The sequence below is a fragment of the Scyliorhinus torazame genome, chromosome 1 (assembly GCF_047496885.1).
Source record: "Scyliorhinus torazame isolate Kashiwa2021f chromosome 1, sScyTor2.1, whole genome shotgun sequence".
NCBI classification, from domain to species: domain Eukaryota; kingdom Metazoa; phylum Chordata; class Chondrichthyes; order Carcharhiniformes; family Scyliorhinidae; genus Scyliorhinus; species Scyliorhinus torazame.
Window position 1 is genome coordinate 391,046,643 of NC_092707.1, and position 10,859 is coordinate 391,057,501.

The following is a 10,859-nucleotide window of genomic DNA, read 5'->3' on the forward strand; positions in this document are numbered from 1 at the left end:
GGGGTCGGGGTCGGGGTCTGTGAACCCGGGGCTGGGGGTCGGTGTCTGTGAAGTCGGGGTCGGGGTCTGTGAAGTCGTGGACGGGGGTCGGTGTCTGTGAAGTCGGGGTCGGGGGTCGGTGTCTGTGAGTCTGGGCCGGGGGTCGGTGTCTGTGAGTCTGGGCCGGGGGTCGGTGTCTGTGAAGTCGGGGGTCGGTGTCTGTGAACCCGGGGCTGGGAGTCGGTGTCTGTGAAGTCGGGGTCGGGGGTCGGTGTCTGTGAAGTCAGGGCCGCGGGTCGGTGTCTGTGAGTCTGGGCCGGGGGTCGGTGTCTGTGAGTCTGGGACGGGAGTCGGTGTCTGTTAAGTCGGGGCCGGGGGTCGGTGTCTATGAACTCGGGGCGGGGAGTCGGTGTCTGTGAAGTCGGTGTCTGTGAAGTCGGGGCCCGGGGTCGGTGTCTGTGTAGTCGGGGTCGGGGGTCGGTGTCTATGAACTCGGGGCCGGGAGTCGGTGTCTGTGAAGTCGGGGACAGGGCTCGGTGTCTGTGAGTCTGGGCCGGGGGTTGGTGTCCGTGAGTCTGGGCCCGGGGTCGGTGTCTGTGAACCCGGGGCCGGGGGTCGGTGTCTGTGAACCCGGGGCCAGGGGTCGGTGTCTGTGAAGTCGGGGCCGGGGGTCGGTGTCCGTGAAGTCGGGGCCGGCGGTCGGTGTCTGTGAGTCTGGGTCGGGGGTCGGTGTCTGTGAGTCTGGGCCGGGGGTCGGTGTCTGTGAAGTCGGGGCCGGGGGTCGGTGTCTGTGAAGTCGGGGTCGGGGGTCGGTGTCTGTGAAGTCGGGGTCGGGGGTCCGTGTCTGTGAAGTCGGGGCCGGGGGTCGGTGTCTGTGAAGTCGGGGCCGGGGGTCGGTGTCTGTGAGTCTGGGCCAGGGGTCGGTGTCTGTGAACCCGGGGCCGGGGGTCGGTGTCTGTGAAGTCGGGGCCGGGGGTCGGTGTCTGTGAAGTCGGGGTCGGGGGTCGGTGTCTGTGAAGTCGGGGTCGGGGGTCCGTGTCTGTGAAGTCGGGGCCGGGGGTCGGTGTCTGTGAAGTCGGGGCCGGGGGTCGGTGTCTGTGAAGTCGGGGCCGGGGGTCGGTGTCTGTGAAGTCGGGGCCGGGGGTCGGTGTCTGTGAGTCGGGGCCGGTGGTCAGTGTCTGTGAAGTCGGGGCCGGGGGTCGGTGTCTGTGAAGTCGGGGCCGGGGGTCGGTGTCTGTGAGTCGGGGCCGGGGGTCGGTGTCTGTGAGTCTGTGCCGGGGGTCGGTGTCTGTGAAGTCGGGGCCGGGGATCGGTGTCTGTGAACCCGGGGCCGGGGGTCGGTGTCTGTGAAGTCGGGGCCGGGGGTCAGTGTCTGTGAAGTCGGGGTCAGGGGTCAGTGTCTGTGAAGTCGGGGCCGGGGGTCGGTGAAGTCGGGGCCGGGGGTCGGTGTCTGTGAAGTCGGGGTCAGGGGTCGGTGTCTGTGAAGTCGGGGCCGGGGGTCGGTGTCTGTGAGTCTGGGTCGGGGGTCGGTGTCTGTGAAGTCGGGGTCAGGGGTCGGTGTCTGTGAAGTCGGGGCCGGGGGTCTGTGAAGTCGGGGCCGGGGGTCGGTGTCTGTGAAGTCGGGGTCAGGGGTCGGTGTCTGTGAAGTCGGGGTCAGGGGTCGGTGTCTGTGAAGTCGGGGCCGGGGGTCGGTGTCTGTGAAGTCGGGGTCGGGGGTCGGTGTCTGTGAAGTCGGGGCCGGGGGTCGGTGTCTGTGAAGTCGGGGCCGGGGGTCGGTGTCTGTGAAGTCGGGGCCGGGGGTCGGTGTCTGTGAAGTCGGGGTCGGGGGCCGGTGTCTGTGAGTCTGGGTCGGGGGTCGGTGTCTGTGAGTCTGGGCCAGGAGTTGGTGTCTGTGAACCCGGGGCCGGGGGTCGGTGTCTGTGAGTCTGGGCCAGGGGTCCGTGTCTGTGAGTCTGGGTCGGGGGTCGGTGTCTGTGAGTCTGGGCCGGGGGTCGGTGTCTGTGAAGTCGGGGCCAGGGGTCGGTGTCTGTGAAGTCGGGGCCGGGGGTCGGTGTCTGTGAAGTCGGGGCCGGGGGTCGGTGTCTGTGAAGTCGGGGCCGGGGGTCGGTGTCTGTGAAGTCGGGGCCGGGGGTCGGTGTCTGTGAAGTCGGGGCCGGGGGTCGGTGTCTGTGAAGTCGGGGCCGGGGGTCGGTGTCTGTGAAGTCGGGGCCGGGGGTCGGTGTCTGTGAAGTCGGGGCCGGGGTTCGGTGTCTGTGAGTCTGGGCCGGGGTCGGTGTCTGTGAGTCTGGGCCGGGGGTTGGTGTCTGTGAAGTCGGGGTCGGGGGTCGGTGTCTATGAACCCGGGGCCGGGAGTCGGTGTCTGTGAGTCTGGGCCAGGGGTCGGTGTCTGTGAGTCGGGGCCGGGGATCGGTGTCTGTGAGTCGGGGCCCGGGGTCGGTGTCTGTGAGTCTGGGCTGGGGGTCGGTGTCTGTGAAGTCGGGGCCGGGGGTCGGTGTCTGTGAGTCTGGGCCGGGCGTCGGTGTACGTGAAGTCTGGGCCGGGGGTCGGTGTCTGTGAGTCGGGGCCGGGGGTCGGTGTCTGTGAAGTCGAGGCCGGCGGTCGGTGTCTGTGAGTCTGGGCCGGGGGTCGGTGTCTGTGAAGTCGGGGCCGGGGGTCGGTGTCTGTGAGTCTGGGCCAGGGGTCGGTGTCTGTGAACCCGGGGCTGGGGGTCGGTGTCTGTGAAGTCAGGGCTGGGGGTCGGTGTCTGTGAAGTCAGGGTCGGTGTCCGTGAGTCTGGGCCGGGGGTCGGTGTCCGTGAGTCTGGGCCGGGGGTCGGTTTCTGTGAAGTCGGGGCCGGGGGTCGGTGTCTGTGAGTCTGGGCCGGGGGTTGGTGTCTGTGAAGTCAGGGCCGGGGGTCGGTGTCTGTGAGTCTGGGCCGGGGGTCGGTGTCTGTGAAGTCGGGGTCTGTGAACCCGGGGCTGGGGGTCGGTGTCTGTGAAGTCAGGGCCGGGGGTCGGTGTCAGTGAGTCTGGGCCGGGGGTCGGTGTCTGTGAAGTCGGGGTCGGGGTCTGTGAACCCGGGGCTGGGGGTCGGTGTCTGTGAAGTCGGGGTCGGGGTCTGTGAAGTCGGGGACGGGGGTCGGTGTCTGTGAAGTCGGGGTCGGGGGTCGGTGTCTGTGAGTCTGGGCCGGGGGTCGGTGTCTGTGAGTCTGGGCCGGGGGTCGGTGTCTGTGAAGTCGGGGGTCGCTGTCTGTGAACCCGGGGCTGGGGGTCGGTGTCTGTGAAGTCGGGGTCGGGGGTCGGTGTCTGTGAAGTCAGGGCCGCGGGTCGGTGTCTGTGAGTCTGGGCCGGGGGTCGGTGTCTGTGAGTCTGGGCCGGGAGTCGGTGTCTGTTAAGTCGGGGCCGGGGGTCGGTGTCTATGAACTCGGGGCGGGGAGTCGGTGTCTGTGAAGTCGGGGCCCGGGGTCGGTGTCAGTGTAGTCGGGGTCGGGGGTCGGTGTCTATGAACTCGGGGCCGGGAGTCGTTGTCTGTGAAGTCGGGGACAGGGCTCGGTGTCTGTGAAGTCGGGGCCAGGGGTCGGTGTCTGTGAAGTCGGGGCCGGGGGTCGGTGTCTGTGAAGTCGGGGCCGGGGGTCGGTGTCTGTGAAGTCGGGGCCGGGGGTCGGTGTCTGTGAAGTCGGGGCCGGGGGTCGGTGTCTGTGAAGTCGGGGCCGGGGGTCGGTGTCTGTGAAGTCGGGGCCGGGGGTCGGTGTCTGTGAAGTCGGGGCCGGGGGTCGGTGTCTGTGAAGTCGGGGCCGGGGTTCGGTGTCTGTGAGTCTGGGCCGGGGTCGGTGTCTGTGAGTCTGGGCCGGGGGTTGGTGTCTCTGAAGTCGGGGTCGGGGGTCGGTGTCTATGAACCCGGGGCCGGGAGTCGGTGTCTGTGAGTCTGGGCCAGGGGTCGGTGTCTGTGAGTCGGGGCCGGGGATCGGTGTCTGTGAGTCGGGGCCCGGGGTCGGTGTCTGTGAGTCTGGGCTGGGGGTCGGTGTCTGTGAAGTCGGGGCCGGGGGTCGGTGTCTGTGAGTCTGGGCCGGGCGTCGGTGTACGTGAAGTCTGGGCCGGGGGTCGGTGTCTGTGAGTCGGGGCCGGGGGTCGGTGTCTGTGAAGTCGAGGCCGGCGGTCGGTGTCTGTGAGTCTGGGCCGGGGGTCGGTGTCTGTGAAGTCGGGGCCGGGGGTCGGTGTCTGTGAGTCTGGGCCAGGGGTCGGTGTCTGTGAACCCGGGGCTGGGGGTCGGTGTCTGTGAAGTCAGGGCTGGGGGTCGGTGTCTGTGAAGTCAGGGTCGGTGTCCGTGAGTCTGGGCCGGGGGTCGGTGTCCGTGAGTCTGGGCCGGGGGTCGGTTTCTGTGAAGTCGGGGCCGGGGGTCGGTGTCTGTGAGTCTGGGCCGGGGGTTGGTGTCTGTGAAGTCAGGGCCGGGGGTCGGTGTCTGTGAGTCTGGGCCGGGGGTCGGTGTCTGTGAAGTCGGGGTCTGTGAACCCGGGGCTGGGGGTCGGTGTCTGTGAAGTCAGGGCCGGGGGTCGGTGTCAGTGAGTCTGGGCCGGGGGTCGGTGTCTGTGAAGTCGGGGTCGGGGTCTGTGAACCCGGGGCTGGGGGTCGGTGTCTGTGAAGTCGGGGTCGGGGTCTGTGAAGTCGGGGACGGGGGTCGGTGTCTGTGAAGTCGGGGTCGGGGGTCGGTGTCTGTGAGTCTGGGCCGGGGGTCGGTGTCTGTGAGTCTGGGCCGGGGGTCGGTGTCTGTGAAGTCGGGGGTCGCTGTCTGTGAACCCGGGGCTGGGGGTCGGTGTCTGTGAAGTCGGGGTCGGGGGTCGGTGTCTGTGAAGTCAGGGCCGCGGGTCGGTGTCTGTGAGTCTGGGCCGGGGGTCGGTGTCTGTGAGTCTGGGCCGGGAGTCGGTGTCTGTTAAGTCGGGGCCGGGGGTCGGTGTCTATGAACTCGGGGCGGGGAGTCGGTGTCTGTGAAGTCGGGGCCCGGGGTCGGTGTCAGTGTAGTCGGGGTCGGGGGTCGGTGTCTATGAACTCGGGGCCGGGAGTCGTTGTCTGTGAAGTCGGGGACAGGGCTCGGTGTCTGTGAAGTCTGGGCCGGGGGTTGGTGTCCGTGAGTCTGGGCCCGGGGTCGGTGTCTGTGAACCCGGGGCCGGGGGTCGGTGTCTGTGAACCCGGGGCCAGGGGTCGGTGTCTGTGAAGTCGGGGCCGGGGGTCGGTGTCCGTGAAGTCGGGGCCGGCGGTCGGTGTCTGTGAAGTCGGGGTCGGGGGTCGGTGTCTGTGAACCCGGGGCCGGGGGTCGGTGTCTGTGAAGTCGGGGCCGGGTGTCGGTGTCTGTGAGTCTGGGTCGGGGGTCGGTGTCTGTGAGTCTGGGCCGGGGGTCGGTGTCTGTGAAGTCGGGGCCGGGGGTCGGTGTCTGTGAAGTCGGGGGTCGGTGTCTGTGAAGTCGGGGTCGGGGGTCGGTGTCTGTGGAGTCGGGGCCGGGGGTCGGTGTCTGTGAGTCTGGGCCAGGGGTCGGTGTCTGTGAAGTCGGGGCCGGGGGTCGGTGTCCGTGAAGTCGGGGCCGGGGGTCGGTGTCTGTGAAGTCGGGGCCGGGGGTCGGTGTCTGTGAAGTCGGGGTCGGGGGTCGGTGTCTGTGAACCCGGGGCCGGGGGACGGTGTCTGTGAAGTCGGGGCCGGGTTTCGGTGTCTGTGAGTCTGGGTCGGGGGTCGGTGTCTGTGAGTCTGGGCCGGGGGTCAGTGTCTGTGAAGTCGGGGCCGGGGGTCGGTGTCTGTGAAGTCGGGGTCGGGGGTCGGTGTCTGTGAAGTCGGGGTCGGGGGTCCGTGTCTGTGAAGTCGGGGCCGGGGGTCGGTGTCTGTGAAGTCGGGGCCGGGGGTCGGTGTCTGTGAGTCTGGGCCAAGGGTCGGTGTCTGTGAACCCGGGGCTGGGGGTCGGTGTCTGTGAAGTCAGGGCTGGGGGTTGGTGTCTGTGAAGTCAGGGTCGGTGTCCGTGAGTCTGGGCCGGGGGTCGGTGTCCGTGAGTCTGGGCCGGGGGTCGGTGTCTGTGAAGTCGGGGCCGGGGGTCGGTGTCTGTGAGTCTGGGCCGGGGGTTGGTGTCTGTGAAGTCAGGGCCGGGGGTCGGTGTCTGTGAGTCTGGGCCGGGGGTCGGTGTCTGTGAAGTCGGGGTCGGGGTCTGTGAACCCGGGGCTGGGGGTCGGTGTCTGTGAAGTCGGGGTCGGGGTCTGTGAAGTCGGGGACGGGGGTCGGTGTCTGTGAAGTCGGGGTCGGGGGTCGGTGTCTGTGAGTCTGGGCCGGGGGTCGGTGTCTGTGAGTCTGGGCCGGGGGTCGGTGTCTGTGAAGTCGGGGGTCGGTGTCTGTGAACCCGGGGCTGGGGGTCGGTGTCTGTGAAGTCGGGGTCGGGGGTCGGTGTCTGTGAAGTCAGGGCCGCGGGTCGGTGTCTGTGAGTCTGGGCCGGGGGTCGGTGTCTGTGAGTCTGGGACGGGAGTCGGTGTCTGTTAAGTCGGGGCCGGGGGTCGGTGTCTATGAACTCGGGGCGGGGAGTCGGTGTCTGTGAAGTCGGTGTCTGTGAAGTCGGGGCCCGGGGTCGGTGTCTGTGTAGTCGGGGTCGGGGGTCGGTGTCTATGAACTCGGGGCCGGGAGTCGGTGTCTGTGAAGTCGGGGACAGGGCTCGGTGTCTGTGAGTCTGGGCCGGGGGTTGGTGTCCGTGAGTCTGGGCCCGGGGTCGGTGTCTGTGAACCCGGGGCCGGGGGTCGGTGTCTGTGAACCCGGGGCCAGGGGTCGGTGTCTGTGAAGTCGGGGCCGGGGGTCGGTGTCCGTGAAGTCGGGGCCGGCGGTCGGTGTCTGTGAGTCTGGGTCGGGGGTCGGTGTCTGTGAGTCTGGGCCGGGGGTCGGTGTCTGTGAAGTCGGGGCCGGGGGTCGGTGTCTGTGAAGTCGGGGTCGGGGGTCGGTGTCTGTGAAGTCGGGGTCGGGGGTCCGTGTCTGTGAAGTCGGGGCCGGGGGTCGGTGTCTGTGAAGTCGGGGCCGGGGGTCGGTGTCTGTGAGTCTGGGCCAGGGGTCGGTGTCTGTGAACCCGGGGCCGGGGGTCGGTGTCTGTGAAGTCGGGGCCGGGGGTCGGTGTCTGTGAAGTCGGGGTCGGGGGTCGGTGTCTGTGAAGTCGGGGTCGGGGGTCCGTGTCTGTGAAGTCGGGGCCGGGGGTCCGTGTCTGTGAAGTCGGGGCCGGGGGTCGGTGTCTGTGAAGTCGGGGCCGGGGGTCGGTGTCTGTGAAGTCGGGGCCGGGGGTCGGTGTCTGTGAAGTCGGGGCCGGGGGTCGGTGTCTGTGAGTCGGGGCCGGTGGTCAATGTCTGTGAAGTCGGGGCCGGGGGTCGGTGTCTGTGAAGTCGGGGCCGGGGGTCGGTGTCTGTGAGTCGGGGCCGGGGGTCGGTGTCTGTGAGTCTGTGCCGGGGGTCGGTGTCTGTGAAGTCGGGGCCGGGGATCGGTGTCTGTGAACCCGGGGCCGGGGGTCGGTGTCTGTGAAGTCGGGGCCGGGGGTCAGTGTCTGTGAAGTCGGGGTCAGGGGTCAGTGTCTGTGAAGTCGGGGCCGGGGGTCGGTGAAGTCGGGGCCGGGGGTCGGTGTCTGTGAAGTCGGGGTCAGGGGTCGGTGTCTGTGAAGTCGGGGCCGGGGGTCGGTGTCTGTGAAGTCGGGGCCGGGGGTCGGTGTCTGTGAGTCTGGGTCGGGGGTCGGTGTCTGTGAAGTCGGGGTCAGGGGTCGGTGTCTGTGAAGTCGGGGCCGGGGGTCTGTGAAGTCGGGGCCGGGGGTCTGTGAAGTCGGGGCCGGGGGTCGGTGTCTGTGAAGTCGGGGTCAGGGGTCGGTGTCTGTGAAGTCGGGGCCGGGGGTCGGTGTCTGTGAAGTCGGGGTCGGGGGTCGGTGTCTGTGAAGTCGGGGCCGGGGGTCGGTGTCTGTGAAGTCGGGGCCGGGGGTCGGTGTCTGTGAAGTCGGGGCCGGGGGTCGGTATCTGTGAAGTCGGGGCCGGGGGTCGGTGTCTGTGAAGTCGGGGCCGGGGGTCGGTGTCTGTGAAGTCGGGGCCGGGGGTCGGTGTCTGTGAAGTCGGGGCCGGGGGTCGGTGTCTGTGAAGTCGGGGTCGGGGGTCGGTGTCTGTGAGTCTGGGTCGGGGGTCGGTGTCTGTGAAGTCGGGGCCGGGGGTCGGTGTCTGTGAGTCTGGGCCGGGGGTCGGTGTCTGTGAAGTCGGGGCCGGGGGTCGGTGTCTGTGAAGTCGGGGCTGGGGGTCGGTGTCTGTGAAGTCGGGGCCGGGGTCGGTGTCGGTGAAGTCGGGGCCGGGGGTCGGTGTCTGTGAAGTCGGGGCCGGGGTCAGTCGGGGTCGGGGTCAGTCGGGGTCGGGGTCAGTCGGGGGTCAGTCCGGGCCGGGGGTCAGTCGGGGCAGGGTCAATCCGGGCCGGGGGTCAGTCGGGGTCGGGGGTCATGGGTCATTCGCGGTCAGGGTCAGTCGGGGTTGGGGGTCAGGGGTCAGTCGGGGCCGGGGGTCAGTCGGGCCCGGGCGTCAGTCGGGGTTGGGGGGTCAGGGGTCAGTCGGGGTTGTGGGGTCAGTCGGGGCTGGGGGCCGGGGGTCAGTCGGGGCCGGGGGTCAGTCCCTGACGCGGATCTGGGGGCAATTTACGGGGGACACAAGTGTGGCCTGGTGTTGAGGACTCAGATACTGGTTCAGTTTAACGCTCGCCATCACTGCCTTCGTTGCCAGGGGGAGTTGTAGCGACATTAACAGCCTCACACCCAGCATACAGGGGACAGAATGTTATATATTTTAGGTTTATTTTACCTCCAGGCTCCTCCTCCTCCACAACCTTCACTCGCCTCTGCGCTAAAAATGGCGGCTCCGCTTCTGCGGTGGAAGTGCCCGGAACTGATTGTCAGGACCGCGGAGCGATGGGAGGAATGTGCCTAATGGACGAAGCAGTTCCGGTTAACTTTGAACGTCACGTGATCGAACGCCATCTTTCATCTAGGCATAAATATTCCTGGCGATTTCTAAGGCACTTCAACATATTATAGTTCTTATTGTTAATCGAAAATTACTGACATTAATAATGACTCTAGTTCGTGAATTAAAAGTTTAGATATGATTGCTTCAGATTGATTCATAATTTTCAATGGTGACCCAAGGTGCATAAGATGGATACAAATGTATTAGATTATTTGCCCTATTTTAGTTTACCTAATCAAAATGAAAGATGTCTATTTCCCCACCACCTCATCTAATCTACTGGTGCGTTGAGTGCATTTTAACTCCACCAGGTGGATGAAATTGTAGGACATTGAAACCAGCTTTCATTTCTATGATGGCCTCTTAATGTCAGTATAATAATTTAGTCATGAATCCTCACTGATGACACTTCATGAGGGAAGATGCTATTTTAGTTAAAAATGAAAGCAAAATACGGAGATCTGAAATAAAAACAGAAAATGCTGGAAAACCCCCGGCCTGTCTTGTAGGATCTGCCAGATTGAAACAGTTAACGTTTCGAGTCCTAGCTCTTCCCCAGTGACCACCCAAAAAAAATAATTGGTTCTGCAGTTGGCCATGGCTCGTAACCCGGCCCTTATCTCTGAATTTGGATAACTTAGCTTGAAGGCATACTTGTTCCAGGGCTGCTACTTTGAAAATAAAGCAGTGCTTGAAATGGAAAGGCAGTTTTGTCCGCATCCAAGAAAAGGACCACATTAACATTTGTTGGTGTAGTAGAGTATATGCGCAGCGGCCCAAAATCAGCCCATGGTAATTTAACCCGCCCTGGAGCCTGAGATTCCCCTCATAGACCACAAGGCGAAGTAATTAATTTCAATACTGTTTCAACGAGGGCCGTGCAGGCCCAGATTAATAATCCTTATTTTACAGAAAAGTTGTTGAGCCATTTCCCATTTTATTTCTGTTTTATACAGGGATTTGTGTTGCTCTGGGAAATTACAGTTATAATGTACTATAATGCCAAATTGTACAATAACATTTTATATTTTCATTACACAGTGTCTCATTTCTTCATGTAGGTTCGTAGTGTAGTAAGAGCTGCTTGAGGTCAGGACGCTGAGCTAATTTAAGATGGTAACAAGATGTTTATCATGAGAGTAGAGAATCGATTGTATTCAGAATAAATGTTATTACTAAATTGTGTCCTTCATCCAAATCCTTACAGTAATCCTGTGTCTCTTTGATTTGGAGCAAATTTAGTATGTAGACTTATCTAATTATTGGATGATTGTTTGCAAATAATTTGAAGAAGTTGGACCATTAATATCAATTGTCAGTGTGAAGCATGGTCTACCTTTGAGAATAACTGACTCCTTAGACCTGACTTTCCTGGCTGGCCTCCCACATTCTGCCCTCTGTAAACTTGAGGTCAACCAAAAATGCTGCTGCCTGTGTCTTAACTCGTACCATGCTACATTTGGAGAGGAGATCGTGGGGCAGTTGTGGTGGACTAGACTAATAACCCATCGGCCTTACTGGAGGCAAAGGTTTGAATCCCACCATATGGTAGCTGGTAGAATTTGAATTCAATTAGTAATCTGGAACTGAGTGAGAGTATTATGGTAATGCGGCCCCGTTAAGGGGCAATCTTCCGCAGCCATGTGACAGGCCCGGATCGCATGGGGACAGAGCACATTAATGTTAGCCTATCAGGTGTTCGGGAGCGGACCTGGCTGTTGTGGTTTGGTCAGAGTTTGCTTGGGAGTCGAGGGAAAAGACCTGTGCAGTAGTTGTATTGTTCTGTACATAAAGTTCTTCTGAGTTAAGTAAATCAACATTGCCTTGGCGCTTGCCTCGCAAACATTGGCTACAAGAATAAATCAATCCAGCCAAAGGAAACTTGTCGAAAATTGGAAGTGGGGGAAGAGTGGCCTTT

General features: G+C 63.7%; 1 protein-coding gene across 1 annotated transcript in view; it reads right to left on the reverse strand.

Moving 5' to 3' along the window:
- coa6 (cytochrome c oxidase assembly factor 6) overlaps positions 1-8,900 on the reverse strand; it is a 194,361-nt gene extending 185,461 nt beyond the window's left edge. Inside the window, exon 1 of the mRNA XM_072513014.1 lies at positions 8,777-8,900. The gene's annotated coding sequence lies outside the window, so the exon portion shown is untranslated. The remainder of the gene's footprint in view (positions 1-8,776) is intronic.
- Positions 8,901-10,859: the final 1,959 nt, after the last annotated feature.